At 50.2% G+C, this 18,618-nt stretch overlaps 1 protein-coding gene across 1 annotated transcript in view; it reads right to left on the reverse strand.

Annotated features, from left to right (window-relative positions):
• Positions 1–18,618, reverse strand: part of LOC138440672 (uncharacterized) — an 81,973-nt gene that overhangs the window by 5,689 nt on the left and 57,666 nt on the right. The gene's annotated exons all lie outside the window — the stretch shown is intronic.

Consider the following 18,618-nt stretch of genomic DNA (forward strand, 5'->3'; position numbering starts at 1 on the left):
GCTGAAACTCCAGTACTTTGGCCACCTCTTGCGAAGAGTTGACTCATTGGAAAAGACTGTGATGCTGGGAGGGATTGGGGGCAGGAGGAGAAGGGGACGACAGAAGATGAGATGGCTGGATGGCATCGCTGACTCGATGGATGTAAGTCTGAGTGAACTCCTGGAGTTGGTGATGGACAGGGAGGCCTGACGTGCTGTGATTCATGAGGTCGCAGAGTCGGACACAACTGAGCAACTGAACTGAACTCACATGCATGATCTTGGTTCTTGGATCCAGGATAGAACACATGCCCCCTGCAGTGGAAGTTTGGAGTCCTAATCACTGGATGCCAGGGATTTCCTTGGGTTTTTAAAGTTTCATTTAATTAGTTAAAATTCAAAAAGCCACACGTGGCCAGTGGCTACCATATTTGAATAGTACAGGTAGATACTGGGTTGGGAGCAGATTTGAGGGGGAGGGGCTGGGGTGGCTGGAGGACACTGGGGACTGGGGCTTGGGACTATTCACCTGACTGTTCAAAAGTATTTTACTGTTTTGACAGCCAATAATAACTGGTGCTGAAAATCAACCCTGCAGTGTACTGTGAAACAGCTCCATGCACAAATGTGTTAGGAAAACCTTGGATGAACTTACATGATGCAGACGTCCTTATTCCACATCTTTTCAGGGTTCTGGCTAGGCTAACACACACAGAATCTCTGGGTGAAGAATCAGGACAATGTTTCTGAAAACTGCAGGGTGGGAATCACTGATACAAGGCAATGAAGGACCAAGTCAGAGTGAAGAGTCAGAGGTCTGGAAACGGGCTTTTCTCATTTCTCTCTGCAGGCTGGCCCTGGGGCTAAACAGCACCCAGTAGTAGGCAGGCTGGCCCAGGAAAGCCAGCAGGCATCACTAGTATCCTCTAGGGAATGAGGCCACGGCAGTGAAGGGCTTGCTCAGGAAAATCAAGCCCTGTGGACAGATCTTCCATATTCTTGGTCCAAGAAACCCCTTGTTGGGCCGAGCTGTCTGGAAAGAGTGTGGGGTGGGGGGAAGGCAGAGTGGGAAAATAAAAAACTGGAAAATGGGTAAAAGTTCAGTCAGCCGTTCTCTGCAAAGCTTAGGAAGTATTGTTCCTTGAATGGCAGGTGGCCTCCTTGCTGGGTGGGCACTCTACTTGTGGAGGCCTAGACAGACTCATCTCAAGCCCTGCCCATCAGAAGGTCCACCTGGATTTTCCAAGAGTGACATCACCTGGCGACAGAAGGAGAGGAATAAGGCCTTTCCCAGCTCTTCCAGGGCCCAGCCCTTACTGTGAAAAATAGTATTTGGGGAGGCCGGCCTTCTGTGGCTTCTAACTGGGGGTTTGGCAAGGGCTAGTGGGTGGCTTTTCCAACTAATGATGGCTGGAAGTAGTGTGAAGCCAGGTAGATCAGACCTAGGAGGGATGTCAGGGAAGGCATGCAACCCAGAACAAACAGCAGGGACCTCAGATTTAATCCCTGACAGCTAAGTAGGCAGTGGATATGCTGAAGTCCAGGTAGATATGGAAATCTCTCAAGTTTTAGTACACAAAGTTCATCACTTATAAGTTTCCAGAATGGGAAAGGAATTCCATCAATGCAATGAGCTCCCAATCTCTAGAGCCAAGATGGAGTTTCTAGAGTCCTGGTCTCCAACTCTTCATACCCTAGGCATCTGAGACAACTGGAACCTCCTTGGAATGTCCAGGAGGGACCCCAAAAATATCCTCCTCCCCATCACAAAGGAGCTTGGTCCCAGGGGCCAGACCTGGAGGGGTAGTGTGAGATGGAGCCAGATGGTGAGCTATCTTACCACACCCCACCACGCCTGAGGAGAAAAAGGAAAGTCCAATGCTCACCTAAGGATGATGGCAGCTGACACTAACTCATTAGCCAAATAGTGCCTGAAATGGAGCAACCTCAGTATAATCTGTGTCAGATTTGGGAATAATAATTTAAATTCATTCAAAGAACCTGCCAATGCTTTTGCAGCTTACTCCCAAGAACTTCAGCTGAAGCACTGGTGGAAGCTCTTGGCTGAGGGACTAGGAGCTCATAGAAAGATCTGCTTTGCTGGGGTTGTGATAACATCATTGTCATGAAGGACCACCTTCCAATGGGATAAACCAACAAAGTAGGATTCAGGCACACCAGGACGAACTGCCAAATCTACAGATGTTCCAGGGCATTTCTGGTTAGTGAGAGGAATTTCCTAACCTTACTCTGAAGGTGTCACTTTAATTGTGCCGTTACTCATTCAGCTCACTTGGCAACAGAAAGAAAGCTAGAGGCTAGTATGCTAGCTTCCTAGAAGACCTTTAAGGAAGACATGCCAATCATCCCTTCTTGACATATCAGTGTGCAATATCTCAGTGCACTGTGTGCAAGATAAGGGCTTTCTCAGATCTTTCTGGAAGTCTTGGGTGGGGACTGCGAAAGACACAACTTAAGTCTTGGAAGAAGTCCTGCGCCTGGTTGGAGGTGGAGTCCTTTCCCCTGGAAGTGATGCCCCCAGGCTGGTGGGGCTGGGTCACACCCAGGCTGTCTGTCATTCTCTGGGAACATTTGGTCTTCTTTTACACAGTCTGCACACATCCAAAAATCCTTGTGTTAGCAAGGTACAGGATTCCTCAGCAGCCCTGCTGGAGCACCCAGGAAGCTTTTTTCTGTCAGAAGTAGTGCCCTTTCTTAATTTGGGCACAACTAACCATCCCAACTGTGGTGTTGGAGAAGACTCTTGAGAGTCTCTTGGACTGCAAGGAGATCCAACCAGTCCATTCTGAAGGAGATCAACCCTGGGATTTCTTTGGAGGGAATGATGCTAAAGCTGAAGTTCCAGTACTCTGGCCACCTCATGCAAAGAGTTGACTCATTGGAAAAGACTCTGATGCTGGGAGGGATTGGGGGCAGGAGGAGAAGGGGACGACAGAAGATGAGATGGCTAGATGGCATCGCTGAATCAATGGACGTGAGTTTGCGTGAACTCCGGGAGTTGGTGATGGACAGCGAGGCCTGGCGTGCTGCGATTCATGGGGTCGCAGAGTCAGACACGACTGAGCGACTGAACTGAACTGAACTGAACCCTCCCGTCACAATGACATTTGAAATTCATCAGAACTCTGCACTCACCTTTCCCACTTGTGCCAGTCAAAGGGGCAGAGGCTTGCAGGGAGAATGAGGAGCTCATGGACTTCTTTTTCCAGGAGTCAAAGTACTGGGCAGAGTGAGGCTTGCCTTTGCCAGCCAGGGCTCGCCTGGGAGGCCAAGTCTAAGGCAGCACGAGGGTTCACATGGCCACATGGTCTTCCCAGCTCTAGGCAGCTCCCAAGAGACCCATTTCTGCCCCATTTCCTAGGGGTGCGGAGTTGTAGAAGAACTCCCTCCTTCTGTAAGGTCAACGGTGAGGCAGGCTGAGGGAGTCTATGCAGTTTAAACTGGGAAGATACTGGAGGCAAGGAGGCCAGGACATGGGGACTGAGTACAAGGGGAGAGAGAGACATTTGTCCACCGCAGCATCCCTCATCCAGCTCCACAAGCTCAGAGAGGAGCAGAACTGATAAAGGACCTCCGAGTCCGGCTAGGTAATGACAACATGCCCTGAGTGCTCACTTCGCACCCGGTGCTTGCCAAAGCTCCCTGTACGCACCATGGCTCAGGCACCCCACTGCAGCCCCTGTTCACAGACACGGAAACCAAAGCTCAGCTGGCACAAGGCGCTTGTCAGGGATGATTCAGCTAATCAGCATGGGGCCTGGATTCCAACCTACGTCTGTCTGCCCAGAGCCCAGACTGGTTCCGCAGCATCAGACTGCCCACAGAGGAGGAAACTGAGACCTCGGGAAGATGTCTGGGATAGCTTGCCTGGGGCAGCTAGTATCTCATGCACAAAAATCATTTGTAGACACAGGGAAGGCAGCAGAAGCTGCAGCTGCCCTGACTCTGTGTGGGACCCCGTTCTTCAGCTCCTTGCCCTCACCCCAGGCAACGAGGCTGTGGGCCACTGGCCCCGGGGGGGCCCCAGTGAGTGAGGCTCGACTTGGTCCTAAAGGGAAGTGATGCAAATGCCCTGGAGGCCACCTGCAGTTCAGTGGGCGGGGCCCCCGAGGGTGGAACACAGACTGGCCTGTGACTTGGCCTCAGCGCAGGGCTCAGCCCTGCAAGTCTCTGTGAACCAGCTCCCAGCTCCAGGGGACTCCAGCCTGCTAGGCCTTGGCTCAGCCCTAGGGATCCAAGAGGACTTTTTCAGCTGTGTTTCTGTCTGAGCAAGGCAACCGGGTCTCTCTTGTTCTGCTGTAAATCACAGCCTTTGCTAAGTCCTTGGGGCCCTCAGAGATCTGGACTCTGGCTCTGGGTATGAGCCAAGCCTGTCAATGGTGCATCTTACCTCTCAGACTCAAGGCTGGGGCCACCCTCTGGCTGTTTTGAGTCTAATCCTGGCTTTGTGACCCCTGAGAAAACCCAGCACCTCTGGCAGCCCTACATCAGGTGGGCTCTCAGAGGCACTGGCAAGCTTCCTTCAGGGAAGGCCTCTCCCACCCTTCGGACCCCGCTGAGTGACAGCCTGGGTGCCACTCATCTCCATTTCTGGCTGTCTATCTTCAACTGGCCCGGGGCCTTCTCTGTCTCTGCTCTCTCCTTTCCCTTACCAGCCAGGGGGATGGGGGGTATCTGGTTCTACTAGCAACTTCTCCCTCACACTGTCAATCCCAAATCGGCAGGTGCACAGCAGTTAAAAATTTTCAGCCACACCTTAGCTCAGACAGGTGAAGGGGTATGCTTGGGATCAGAGTTCAGGAGCAAAGTAAGTGGCCCAGGCCATCTGAGTCCTCAGGTGGGGATTAGGGGGAGGGAATTGTGTGTCAGGCTTCTCTAAGAAAGCTGACTTCATGGAACGAGGAAGTTGTGCAGTTGTGTGGAGCTGGTCTTTAGGGATCTGGGGTAAACAGGGAGGGAGGGAGTCATTAAGCCAGAAGGGCAATCGCTTTCTTTAAAACTGAGAGCAGTCAAGAAGTCCTTTCATGTCGCCCATACCACGGCGATGGTGAACTGGGGTGGTGCTGCTGCCCTTGCCTGTGGCAGGTGGACCGTGTTGCCTCTGATGGGGAGCTCCCCTCCCAGCGCTCCTGCTGAGCTTGCCAGGCGGAGGGGTGTGGCAGAGAGGGCCTGAAGGATGTTCAAACTTCTAGGAGTCAGAAGAGCATCTGAAAACAGTTCGTCGCCACACTTCTGTCATCAACTGGCAAGCCACTTGAGTTCTGCTCCTAGGAGACCATCTGCCACCCACCTGAGGGGCCTTCCTCAGGACACTCGGGAGGACCCCAGTTTTGGTCTCTGGCCAGACTGAGACACGTGCAATGCAGTCTTGGGGCCCTCGCAGATCTGACTGTTCACACAGGCAAAACCTCACCAGCCAGTGCCTCTTCCCTTTCTGTCTGCTACTTCCCCACATGCCCAACCTCTCTGAGCAGATTGGAAGCTCCACCAAGGCAAGCAGCTCATCTCAGAGATCCTGTTCAGGCAGGACTGGCGCTTGAGAACATTTCTGCAAAATGCTGGGCCAGCAAAGCCCTGCAGTTAGCGTCTGCTCCCCTTCTCTACCCACAGTGCACCTGGCTTGTCTGAGTCCTTCTTTGGGGGACAGTCACGGCTGGACTCTGGGGAGCAGGGAGCAGGCAGAGAGACAGGGAGGGCACAGAGTGGTGACTAGTTCAGACCCTGCAGGGCAGCCTTGGGCAGAATGGGCCATGACCAGCCAGAGGCCAGAGGCCCCAGAGCAAGGGCCCCTGTGTCCCACGACACTTAGCACAACCCATCTGTGTCCCTCAGCGGGACTGCTGGAGATGGAAGGCTGAGTCATTAATTAGTTTCTTTTATTAAAAAATGTACACAAGTGAAAAAGAACATGGTTTAATTGTACAGAGTTAAGAAATACAGATGAGTAAACAGAAACATTAATTAAAGCCACCTGCAATCCACCACCCCAAAGTAATCGCACTGTTAAAAAATGTTTAGAGACCAGGAGGAAGCACAGTTTTCCACTCCCCTGTCCATATATTTAGGAGCTCTGTCCCATGTAGGTACGTGGCATGGGTCCAGGAATGCTGACTCTGCTGGGAACACTGCAAGCCAGGCTCTGTGCTTCCCCAGCACTCGACTGGAGCCTTTCATCAGCCCCCAGATCTCTGCTCCCAGACACCAAGCAGAGGTTGGCATCAAAGAGTCCAAAGGGCCAGCCATCCAGGCTGCTGAGGTAATCTAGAGTAGATTAGTAGGGGCAAAGGGCCTTGGAGCCAGGGTGACTAAGTGTTCTAGGGTGCTCAGGACAGATGAGTTTCATGGGATGTGGGAATTTTCAGTGCTAAAACTGAGAAAGTCCTGGGTCAACTGGGGTAAGCTGGTCACCTTACTTGGAGGGCAGCCCTCCTCCTGGGTCTTAGATCCCTGGGGACCTCAGCAAGCAGCCCAGGGACAGAGGCTCCACAGGGCCCATGGCTCCCTCAGGCCCCCACAAAGTGCCAGCCTGAGGCCCAGAGAAGGAGTGGTAAAAGGGAATGAGTAAAGGCAGGCAAGCAGTAGGGAAAGAGGCTAGGTAAGCTCTGGCTGTCAAGCGCAGTCAGAGATGCTGAGGTGGAGGGGCTTCAATACTTGGCTGCCTGCCCCTGGACCTACCCTTAGACCCCAGCGCCTGAGTGCTCTGCGACAAGGCTCAGGCTCCAGTCCTTAGAAGCCCAAGGGTCTCTGCATGGGAGGGGCACAGTTCCCAGGGCTTCTTCCAGCCCTGGTGCATCCAGCCTTGCACCTCCCCTCCTCCGTGTCCACCCTCCCTGGTGCTGCCTACCTAACTCCTCTCTACCTAAGACTGGGAGCAGAGGATGGGAAAAGAGGAATCAAGGACAGGTTGAACTGAAGGACAGGACCTAAGCATAAATGACCTCTCCTAATAAGGGTGGGCACATCCTGACTGTGGTCTGGTCTGGCCTGCTTTCTGTGCCTCAGAATGGGGCCTTTGGAGAACCCAGAGGAGTAGGTAGAATAATGGTCCATGGTGGAATCAAGACATCCACATCTTAATGCATGCAATCTGTGAATATGTTCTGTTACATGGCAATGGGGAATTATGGTTGCTAATTAGCTCACTTTGAAATAAAGAGATTATTCTGGATTATCTGGATGGGTCTGATGTAATTGCAAGCGTCCTAGCATCTTTAAATGAAGAAGGAGGCAGAAGAGTCAGGATCAGGGAGACAGCATTATGTGGAAGACTTGACCAGCCACTGCCAGCTTTGAAGATGGAAGAAGGGGCTACAAGGCAAGGAATGCAAGTGGTCTCTAAAAGCCAGAATGGGCAAGGAAGCCCACTCTCTACTAGAGCTCCCCAGAAAGGAATGCAGCCCTGCTGACACCTCGAGTTTAATTCAGTGAGACCCGGTTTGGACTTCTGACCTACAGAAATACAATAAACTTGTGTTGTTTTAAGCCACTTAGTTTATGGTGATTTGTTAGAGATGTATACCACCTGAGGGATGAAACTGCTCAGAATCCCTCGGTTAGAGTTAGCCTCACAGAGTTCCACAGCCTCTCTGGGAAGGAGCTGACTCTGTCCTGGGAGACACTGTGATTCTGGAGTCCGGGGCAGGGCATGCGCCCCATGACTGGGTGGGTCAAGAAGGATGCCTGAAGAGTGATGCCTCTGCGGGACTAGCCTACAGGAAGCAGGTGCCTCCCTAAACCCACTCCCCAAACCTCCGACGGTGCCGGCTCTGAGTTGTCCTGAAGAGCTGCCCTGCAGTCAGGCCACCCAGCAGACCCAGCCAGAGCCGACAGCACTTGGCCTAACACTCCCAGGATGGCATTGTGTGTCCTTTCCACACACCCATAGTACGCACAGTCTGACAGGCTTCACTAAAGGGATTTTCTTTCTGTTTAGCTTAGGACAAGCTGGGACTAGAGAGAAAAAAAGGTGAGAGGGAAAAAAAAAAATCACCAAAGTGATTTAAAGTCAGCCAGATCTTCATAAAATCCCTGCTTTGCTACTTAGTGGCTGTGTGGCCTCAAATAAGGCACTAAACGTCTTAGGAGACTGCCTCTTCCTCTGTACAATGGGTGAGACAGCCTTTGTCTCATCTGCCTGACCGTGTGTGTGTGTGTGAGTCTCGGGAAAGACAATGCATGAGGACACGCTGTGCTGCGCAGACTGAGGTGCTGCTGTCGTTCACGAGCAGTAGCCATCCATAATAACGATCGCGGTCCCGCAGGCTTCTGTATGGAGTGGGTGACAGACACATGCTGTGTCAGGGAAGGAAGGCTGAGTGCAGACTCACCACCTCTGCCTGCCCGCAGGCAGGAGGCTGCAGCCTGGGCAGGGGAGGAGAGAAGGACTTGTCTTTCTTGGTGCCGCTGCCTCAGAGCTCAGACCGGACGTGAGACGGAGCCACCCTGCACCTCCGGATGTCCTCCCACCACTGCAGACTGGGGCTTTGCACTTTTTTTTTTTTTTGTCTCCTAAGCAAAGTAGTTTTCTAGAATTTCTTTTGCATAAAAAATGGTCCTTCTTTCTCATGAAACACAATTTTACAGGGAAAAGGTAGAACATGAAACTCTACACAATACAGTTCCAATCTAATGAATATATAATGCATAATTTTACACATGGGATACCTACTAAAAGAAATGCATCAGAATACTAATGGTGATATCTTTGGTTGGTAGGACTGTATATTTTCTTCTTTATATTGCTGTAACTTAAAAATGCTCAACAATGACCTATAAGTACTGTGACAGTTAGATAAATTATATATATATGTATGTACGAAAAATGCCAGATACTTCCTTTTGTGTAACCACACGCTGGACTGGAAGTCATCTGAGCTGGGTGCTGCAAAGGCAGGAGTCCCGACTGTGGTCCTCGCTGCAGAACCTCAGAGATTTCAGCTGCTTTCCTTCCCTGGTCTCTGCGGGCCCAGTGAGACTGGATGCTGGACAAGCTGCTCTAGGATTCTCTGCAGCTCAATAATTAGAGCAGTCATCTTAGTCACATCCGTCTCTGCTCCATGCCCAACTTCCAGTGGGCTTCTAGAGAATTCCTTACCACTTCCCTCAACAGCTTCCTTTCCCCCAGATCTGCCCTGGGAGTCGCTGCCTCCTGGCAATTGCCTGCATCACAGTCTGTGCTTCTCAGAGCCCTGCCCTTCCTTGAAGAACAAAGCCTGGTCGAATCCTAAGCAGCCTGCCAGCCTGCAGCAACCCTGCTCCCCTCCTAACTTGTACATAACAATAGCTACCATTTATTGACCATTAACTTCAGGTCACACAGCAAAAGTGGTCTCATTCAACCCTAGGCCTCCAGCAGCTGCAGAGACTAAAATGGGAATGGCACCGCTGGAGTTGTGCAGTGCAGGGACCCTATTTGATCATCTTCGTCTTTGAGGGATGGATTGTTATTTCCATTTCACCGAGGAGATAACTGACGCTCAGAGAGGTCAAGTCAACAGTGGGTCTGTGGCAGAGCTAGGACTTGATCTCTAGACAGTTCAGCTTCAGAGTTTTTTCACTCCCACAGTGGTACCTTCCTTAATAACTCTCACAGTCCAGCACTGGAGGGCAAGGAGGATGCATTCTGAACTGAACCCGCAGAGAGCACCCAAGGAACGTCTGAATGTCACCGGGGCTGGTGTGGATCACAGTGCATTCAACCATTCAATCAGCAAGGCTTCCCAGAGTGTCTGGAGCTCTCAGGGAGCCACGGACAGGCCTACTCTGTTCACTGTTATATTCCAGCACCTAGCAGTGCCTGACATATAGTGCATGCTCAGTAAATGACACTGAAGTTATGTCTGTCCATTCAAATAAAGAAAATAGTAAAGTAAATAATAGGAGCTAATATCTACGGAGTGCCTACCTTTAGCCAACAATCAGGGAGTCTCCAGGAGAATTGAGGAGAAATATGACACTGTGACAAGGGTTACAGCTTGGGGCTTTACATCAAAAAGTTGTCATGCAAAGGCCATGAGAATACCAAAGAAAGAAAGACACTCAGCAGTAACCATGAACCTTCCAACCATGTCCAAGGCCACGCCAGCTGCTGTCACCATCACAGATTTGATACACTGACTGTCAAAGCACACAAACTTAAATCTGCCATCTGCAGGCATGTTTCTGCCTGTTCAGACCATGTCTGGATATCTTTATTGCCTCTCCAGACTGGATAACCAGAATACTGAGGGCTATAAGACTAATGATTGTGGAAACTGGTGATATTTAGGTTGGAAAGAAAAACAAAACAAAACAACGGAGGGCTACCTTTGATACCTGATGGGCTGCTGTTGGGCCAGAGCCCTGGGAGCTCCTGAGGAAGTCTGTGGTAGCTGGCTGGGATGGCTGGAGATGGGCCAGAGAAGCAGGCTGCCTGGCAGGCTGCGCCTCTGGAGCCTGATGAGACCTTACTCTCTACAGCATATATTCTATATAAAGGTTTATTAACAGTCATTCATTGCCTACTTCACTGTAGGGAAATGAGGATAAATAAAGCAAGCTTGCCACCTTGGAAATGCCAGCACCCCCAGAGGTCCAGTCGGGAAGCGGCATCCTGTAGCCTTCGACTCCGTGCTGTGCATCCTATAAGGCCCTTCTCAGCCACTGAGGAGGGCTGTTTTCTTCCTGGATCCTGAAGGGGTTTGGCATACAGCAGATAATCAACAAATACACACATCCCTAAAGAGGGGATCCTGGGATGGGAGCTCTGGCTGAATCAACCCTCTATGGGGGCCAAGCAGTCTGAGTCTGGGTCCTGGCTATGGTCTTTGCGTGTGTCCTTCTGCCCATTCATATCCCCTCAAGTTCAGCCAGGTCTTGACCATGGTGTGATCCAGCCCCTGCGTTCACAACCACTGGCTGCAATGATACGTCAAAGGACATATCATTGTCCAATCCATTGAACATTGTCAGTCCTAAACTCCACAATGGCCTTTATCTTCCATTCCTGCCAAGGCTCCTCATCTGCAGTTAACAGCTGTGCTTCAGCAAACAGTGTGGAACTCCTGCATGCTGTTTCCAAAAAAAAGGCTCATGTCGGGCAGAGCTCATTCTGCAGCCCTGTCCATTCACTGCACGGTTCAGTGCTAGAACTGACATACACACCCTTTTTTTTAAATTGCGAAACAATAATTATGCAGAAAAAAATGCACAAAGCACACATTCAGTTTAATAAGTACGACATATAAAGCAAATATCTGTACAACCACCACCAGGTCAAGAAATAAAACAATGCCAGCACCCTCAAATCACAACCTCAACCCTCCCCTGTGGTCATGACTACATTGACTTCTGTGGTAATTTCTGTTCTTTTTATAGTTTTACCTTCCCTGCACATATCCTTAAACAAACAATACAATTCAGTTTTGCCAGCTGTTAAACTTTCCATGAAAGGAATTACACTGTGTGTGTTCTTTTGCGGTTTCACTTAAACATTATGCTGATGAGAGCCACGGTATTATTGTGGTATTATTATCCAATATTACAGTATCGTGGGTCACTGTGGTTCATTCATTTTTCACTGCAGGAATATTGCACAGTTTATTCGCATTCTCTTGTGCTGATGGGCACTCTTGCTGGTGCTGTGTGAATACTGTGCTGCACATGGGTGAGACTCTGGTTAGAGCAGATTCTGAGAAGTGGGGTTGCTGGGTTATAGGGTTCATGTATTTTCATTGTTACCAGATCATTTACGTATTTTCAATTCTGAAAGTGTTTCTATCTGGCATAGAGGAAATGAAGGATTCCTGCCCTTGCGTCTGACCGGCCCACCTCCTGTCCTCCAAACTTGTCTTGTTCAGCCCAGCCATCCTATCCCCGCTGGCACCCATAGGCCAGGGCCTCTCATAGCAGACTCCTCTCCAGCCTCCCTACTTCAGTGATGCAGTTGGGTGAGGGTGGGAGGAGGCTGAGAATGAGGAAGTGGAAACCAAATATGAGGGCCACAGAGAAGTCCAGCCCACAACCCTCAGTGTTTCAGCAGCACACTCCGTGGGAGAGGAACGTGCAGGCTTCACACCTCTCAGGCTCCAAGCTCACAGGTGCCAAGGTGTGCCACTGGACAAGCCACCACTTTGCACTAGATTCCGGCACATAAGTTAGGCCACGTAATCCTCACCCCAAACCTGTGAGGTAGGTGTTAGCATCCCATGCCACAGAAGGAGAGACTGAGTCACAGACATTGAGCAACTGGCAATACAGTATGACAGTTAATGGCGTGGGTATGGATTTGTTTAAATTGGGTTTAAATTGTGGCTTTCCTACCTACTGGTGCAACACCAGGCCAGTTACCTCTATTAGCCTCAGTTTCCTCATCTGTAAAATGGGGCTAATTCATTCACAGGGTTATTGAGAGAGCTGAAAGAGATAATGAGTAGAAGGAGCTTAGCAGAGTGCCTGGTGCAAATGAGGAATGGACAGAGCTATGAAATAGGAACTATGGAGTTCCAAGCTAGGAGATGGTGGGAGTCGGGGGGAACAACTCATCCTGGCAAGCTGGGAGCAGGCCATTAAGCTGAGGATGCAGACCAATGCTGTGTGGAGACTCAGTGGCACGCTGGCCCAGTGGACTCTAAAATGTGGGCACCCAGGCAAGTCCTACTGTCCTGGCACCTTTGCCCCAAGCTCTCTACCTATCTGTGCTGCTTCAAAGGGCAGTGATTTGACAGGTAGCAGCTGGATCCCTGCTCAAGAGGAAGCGTCAGCGCTGGCCTGCAGGAAGTCTCATTGGCTAGCAGCAGCAGTGGCAGCCAATGGGCAGCGAAGCCTGTTGCTAGGGTCACTGGTGAACCTTATTTGACAACATCAGGCTGACCCTGCAATCACCTCTGAGAACCCTGGGAAACACCAACCACAGATGTGAAGTGAACATCTTAAAACCACAACTGCATTTCCTTTGAGAAAAGATTCAGCTCTCTTCTCTGGCCTGCCTCTCTTGGGCTGGACGTCTTGTGTACAGTGGCTTGCAACCTCAAGAGAGAAGAGCCTGGGTGGAGAGTCTGCTACAAACCCACTCTGGACAGGCCCGGGCAGGGAAAGGGCAGGGTCTACTGCACAGGTGGCCCTGGGACCCACCAAGGACCCGGAAGCCTTCTGTTCTCACCCCGGCAGTTGCCGACCTCCAGCCCAAGCCTCCCCGCACACACCCTGAAGTGTTCCTGGCCCCACTTCCTGTAGCCTTGGGAAGCGGCTGGTATGAGGAAGACCATGGCACGCAGGGAGGAAGTGGGCCTGCCCAGGCCCTCACCATCTGCACCGGCCACACGTCTCAGTGCAGCCTACAGCTCAAACGGTTGGCGGTTTCAGTTCGCCACCTTCCTTTGGTGCATCTTCTAACTTAACATTAAATCAGCTAACTGTTGCCCCACTCGGAACAAATGTGGGAGGGGAGCTGTGCCTTCAGTATTTCCAACATATTCCCCTCTTTCCTCGTCTTTGCCCAGCACCTTTGGGTCTGGGAACGATGCTCACATCTGTCATCTTGTTGGATCCTCACCAGCACTGGTAAGGTAATAACAGCTAACATGACTGAGCCCTCAGCCAGTGTCAGGAATGTGAATCAGTGCACAGAATCCACTATGATTGTTCCCATTTGACAGAAAAACGAGGCAAAGATAGATTCAGTGGCCGGCTCAAGGTCCCGTAGTCCGTAAATGCACAGCTGACATTTTATCCCAGACAGCCCAGTTCCAAAGCAAGCCCTATTATCTGCTGTTATACTGGCTTCGAGGCACATTCAAAAGAACAAATCCTATTTCTGGATGAGAAAGTGAGGCTGAGAAGAATAAAAGACAAGGGGCCTGAAATTAGAGTTGCTTTCATGTCCACGGCTCCTCCTGGAGGACCACTCACTGGCATCTTCTTTTTTATTTTTTTTAATCACTGTCACACTTCCCCCTCTCCCCACACCCAACGCCAGCTTGTCTCTTCCTGACCTATATGCTAACACGGCCTTTCTTGGGACTTCCCTGGAGGTAGAGGGGTTAAGATTCCACTCTTCCACTGCTGGGAATGTGAGTTCGATTCCTGGTTGAGGAAAGATCTCACATGCCTTGCAGCCGAAAATAAAAATAATCATAAAGTGGCCTTTGTGTTTTGGGGTAGCCCAGAGAGCCCAGGCCCTGGATTGCTGGGAAGAGGGTATATGAGCCCACCTGTCGGGTGAAGGAGGCAAAGCCAGGACTATGGAGGATGAGCCACAGAAGAACCCCACCCTAAGCCCTGTCCCGTACACACCAGGACAGTAAAGGCAGTCCATGGGCCTGGACTGTGGACAGCCAAGCTGGGGCACCTATCTGTCCACCGCCTCCTCAGCTGAAGGTGCTCCGAGGGGCCAGGGTGGGTGTGGACACTGAGATACACCAGTGTGCTAGAGCACCGTTCTTCTGCTGGGCATTTCAGGCGGCCCTCACTCATGGAACATATATTTTTGTGTGTCCCTACCAAGTGCCAAACACTATGCAAAAGATCAAGGATTCAGACCATGTTCCAGGTCTTGAGGAGTCTTTAGTTCCAATGAGGGACACAGACATGAGGCAAATAATTACACAAATGTCTGGAAAACACAGTGTCCTCTGAGAGGATTCGCCCTCAAGGTCCTAATCACAGAAGGAGTATGTGGGGTGGGGGGCTGGGCAGCCAGGATGGTGTGGAGTTAGTGGGTAGGGACAGTTCTTGGCCCCTATCCCACTGGCCTCATCTCCCCCGCATTCCAGTCCCTTCAGGAAATCTGTTTCCAGGAAGGCTGCTCTGCTAAGTATCTTCAAGGCTGCCTCAAGCGGTGTCTTTGTGAAAGCTCTTTTAGCGTTTGTGCCTTGGTGAGCACAAACTCAGGTGTGTGTGGTGTGGGAGACCAGAGGGGCGGGCAGATGAGGGTGCTTGATCTTTGATCCTCAGCTAAACTCAAACCTCTTCAATCCTCATCAAAGGACTGTGTGTGCGTGTGGGAGAGCCTGGCGGGGCAAGAAGTTGCTGGGATGAAATGCTGGTACAAAACTTTCAATTCTGAGAAACATTTTCAGATTAACTGAGAGCTAAGGCTCTTCCTAAAGTAACTCTGAAATTAGCTGTCCAACATAAAGCCTGAAATTAGCTTCTGCAGGAAAGGAAGCCCTCTAGGGCTGACAGCAGCCAGCCAGCCAGCCCCCAGAGCCATCCTTGCCGTCACCGCCCGGCCTGCAGGGTGCCACTGCAACCCTGCCTCAGTGTGCCCACCAGCAGGCTCCTTAAGAAACACCTTGCGGCCTTCACTAAACATGCTTCTCCTCGCTCCTCGGCTTCTTTTACCCTCAGGGACTCTCCCTGTGGAAAAGAAACCCCACTTCCTTGCGCTGTGAGACTGTGATTTCCAGTTTCATTTTTCAGTTTCCATGTAGAAGCTGTTCTGCCAGCTCTCCACTCCTCATGCCCCAGGGCACCAGAGGGGCCGAGAGGCAGACGAAAATAAAATGTGTTCCTGTCAGTACCCTGCTCCATGGAGCTCACAGAGGTGGGGACGGGGCTAACCCTGGGTACGGGAGATTGTTAAAATGCAGATCCCTGGCTCCCCTGTCTCTGAGGTGGTAGATTTGGGTCCTTCTGATTCTGACGTGGCCTCTGGACCCTACAAGGACCACAGCCTCAGAGACCATCAAAACAGCCAGATCTCAGCTGAGCAGAGCCCAAACACTCCCCATGGCTCTTCTCACAACTGCATGTGAAGCTTTGTTCCACAAGCCCTGCCTCTTCCCTGCCTGGAATTGGACATGTTTCAGATGTCAGTTCTTTGCGGGGGGAGATCTGAGGAACCCCAGGCTGTGGTCCTCATACAACCTCCTTTCTTCCTCACACTCCAGATCTCCCTTTAAGATGCTAATTTGTAATAGACATTAAAATAGGCATTAACAGAAACAAAAGAAAGAAAAATTCTATTAAGAGCCCTCATGCCCTTTTGTTCTGTCCCTGCTAATTCCGGAAAGGGTTTAAGAACATTTACACATCTGTATTTTCCCTTATGTGTGTGTGAGAGAGAGACAGACAGAGACAGAAACAGAGAGAGAGAAAACCTGTGTGTGGGGTTGGTCTTCCAAAGTACCTTGCCCTGGTTTGACCCGGGAGGAAGCAGGTGGTTAGGCCCCCAAGCCCGGCAGATGTAGACCTTTGCTAATCTCTAGGGCAAATTTGTTCTTCAGTGTTGCTAGTATCACTTTTCGATCAATCATTAATCAAAGTTGCAATAAAAAGATAGTCTTCTCAGGACTGGGCTATAAAGGTTTTGGTTGAAACTTTAAATAAACCCTTTTGTGGAGGCCTCAAAGCCAAGAGAGAAGGGTCTCACGTCTGTGGCTGGATTTAGAAACAAATGAAGGCTGGGCACAGACATGAACTTTAGTCACCTGAGTGATGTGGCCTCTTGATTCACCTCTCACTGCTGGTGAAGCTGGCTATGTCCTGGCTCCTGGACCAGGTGGCAAAGCTGGGGAGGGAGGTTGCAGCTGGGCCCAGACGTGAGGGTCTGGGAGCATTTCCCCAAGGTGCGACAGCTGTGGCACAGCTCTGGAGGCCAGGCCTGATGGCAGCCCCCAAAGCCCACAGAGCCCATGTGGGGGAAGGCACGCTTATCTCTGATAGCTGGGCTCATTCTTGCTGACTCAGGGCTGTGCAGGGCAGAGTGGTGCCTGGTGTGAAGAAGAAGGCCCACTTGTCAAGGGAGGAAGAGAGGAAGTGGCTGCTTCTCCCAGGACCCAGCAGGCGTAGAGTCTATGGGACCCTACTCCTCTCTGCGCTCCCTCACAGTGGAGAGGGTGGATCTGCTCACTGCGGCCTGGGGCTACAGGCTCTTGGCTGCAGAACCTGGATCTAGGAGCTAGAATCAGCAGCTAGGCTCAGCACCAGGTCCAAGAAGCAAGGACCGCCTCCCCACCCCAAAGGCAGTGGATATGGACCTGGGCTAAGCGCAGCCTGGACCAACAGGCTTGGCGTTTAGTTGTCAGCGACTTTTGCAGGAGCCATAGCAACTGCGTCATCCAAGGAAGCTGACATGCTCAGAAGTATGCACTAAGACCTGCAGTGTCTGAGAAAGTGGGAGAGGCCCTTGCTGTTTGCTCCAACCCCTTCAGACGTATTACCAGGCCCGCTCTGTACCACATTTCACACCCATGGAAGAAATGGGCATTTTCAGTGAAGAGTAACCCTAGAAGCAGTGAAATTATAACAGGTGTGAGAAATTGTTCAAAGGATTGCTGTACAAAACAGGGATAGCCTCGTTTTGAATGTCTGGAAAGGAGGAAGCAGCATCAGCAGGAACAATTAAGACAATTGAGGGACCCGTGATGAGGCTTTCTATAGGTCCAGTGTGGTCTCCAAAGACACACACACACACACACACACACACTCGCTTTTTTTTTTAAAGAGCGAGAAAGGAAGATACACACTGAAATTTTAACAGCAGGCTTTCTCTAGCTGGTAAGATTATGAATGATTTGAATTTCTTCCATTTGAGCTTATCAATAGTTTCTAAAACATCTACAGTGTGCCCAAATTACTTTATAATGGCAAATATATATATATAACATAACATTTACCGTTTTAACCATTTTTCAGTGTGCAATTCAGTAACATTAAATACACTTACATTGTGGTGCAGCCATCACTACCATCCAACTCCAGAATTTTTTCATCATCCTCAACATAGACTCCAAACCCAGCAAACTAATTCCTCATTCTCTCCTACTGCCGGTGGTTAGTAACCCCCGTTCTCCTTTCTATCTCTATGAATTTGACTATTTTAGTACCTCATATAAGTTGAATCATACAATATTTGCCCTTTTGTGTCTGGCTTATTTCACTTCCTACTTTAGAAAGTGAAATAGCTTTAGTTTTCAAGGTTTATCCATGCAGCATGAATTTCAGGAATTTCACTCGTGCATGTGACAGAATTCCATTCCTTTTTAAGGCCGAATAATATCCCATGTGTGTATATACCACATTTTGTTTATCCATTCATCTGTCAATGGACGCTTGTCAACTGTTTGCACAATATGAACATGGGTATACAAACATCTCTTTGAGACTCTGGTTTTAGTTCTTTTTGATTCTACCAAAGGTAGAATTGCTGAATTATATGGTAAGTTTATTTTTCATTTTTTGAGGAACTGCCATCCTATTTTCCACACTGGCTGTACCGTTTCCACAGTGGCAGGACATCAGTTCAGTTCAGTTCAGTCACTCAGTTGTGTCCGACTTTGCGACCCCATAGACTGCAGCATGCCAGGCTTCCCTGTCCATCACCAACTCCAACTCCCAGAGCTTGCTCAAACTCATGTCCATCGAGTTGGTGATGCCATCCATCCATCTCATCCTCTGTCGTCCCCGTCTCCTCCTACCTTTAGTCTTTCCCAGCGTCAGGGTCTTTTCCAATGAGTCAGTTCTTCGCCAAAGTATTGGAGCTTCAGCTTCAGCACCAGTACTTCCATACGGGTTCTAATTTCTCCACACCTTCACCAACACTTGTTATTTTCTTTCTTTCTGTTTTTTAATAATTGTCATTCTAAAGGGTCTGAAGTGGTATCTCATTGTGGTTTTGATTTGCATTTCCCTAATCCA

Source organism: Ovis canadensis, chromosome 5 (genome assembly GCF_042477335.2).
Source record: "Ovis canadensis isolate MfBH-ARS-UI-01 breed Bighorn chromosome 5, ARS-UI_OviCan_v2, whole genome shotgun sequence".
Taxonomy (NCBI): domain Eukaryota; kingdom Metazoa; phylum Chordata; class Mammalia; order Artiodactyla; family Bovidae; genus Ovis; species Ovis canadensis.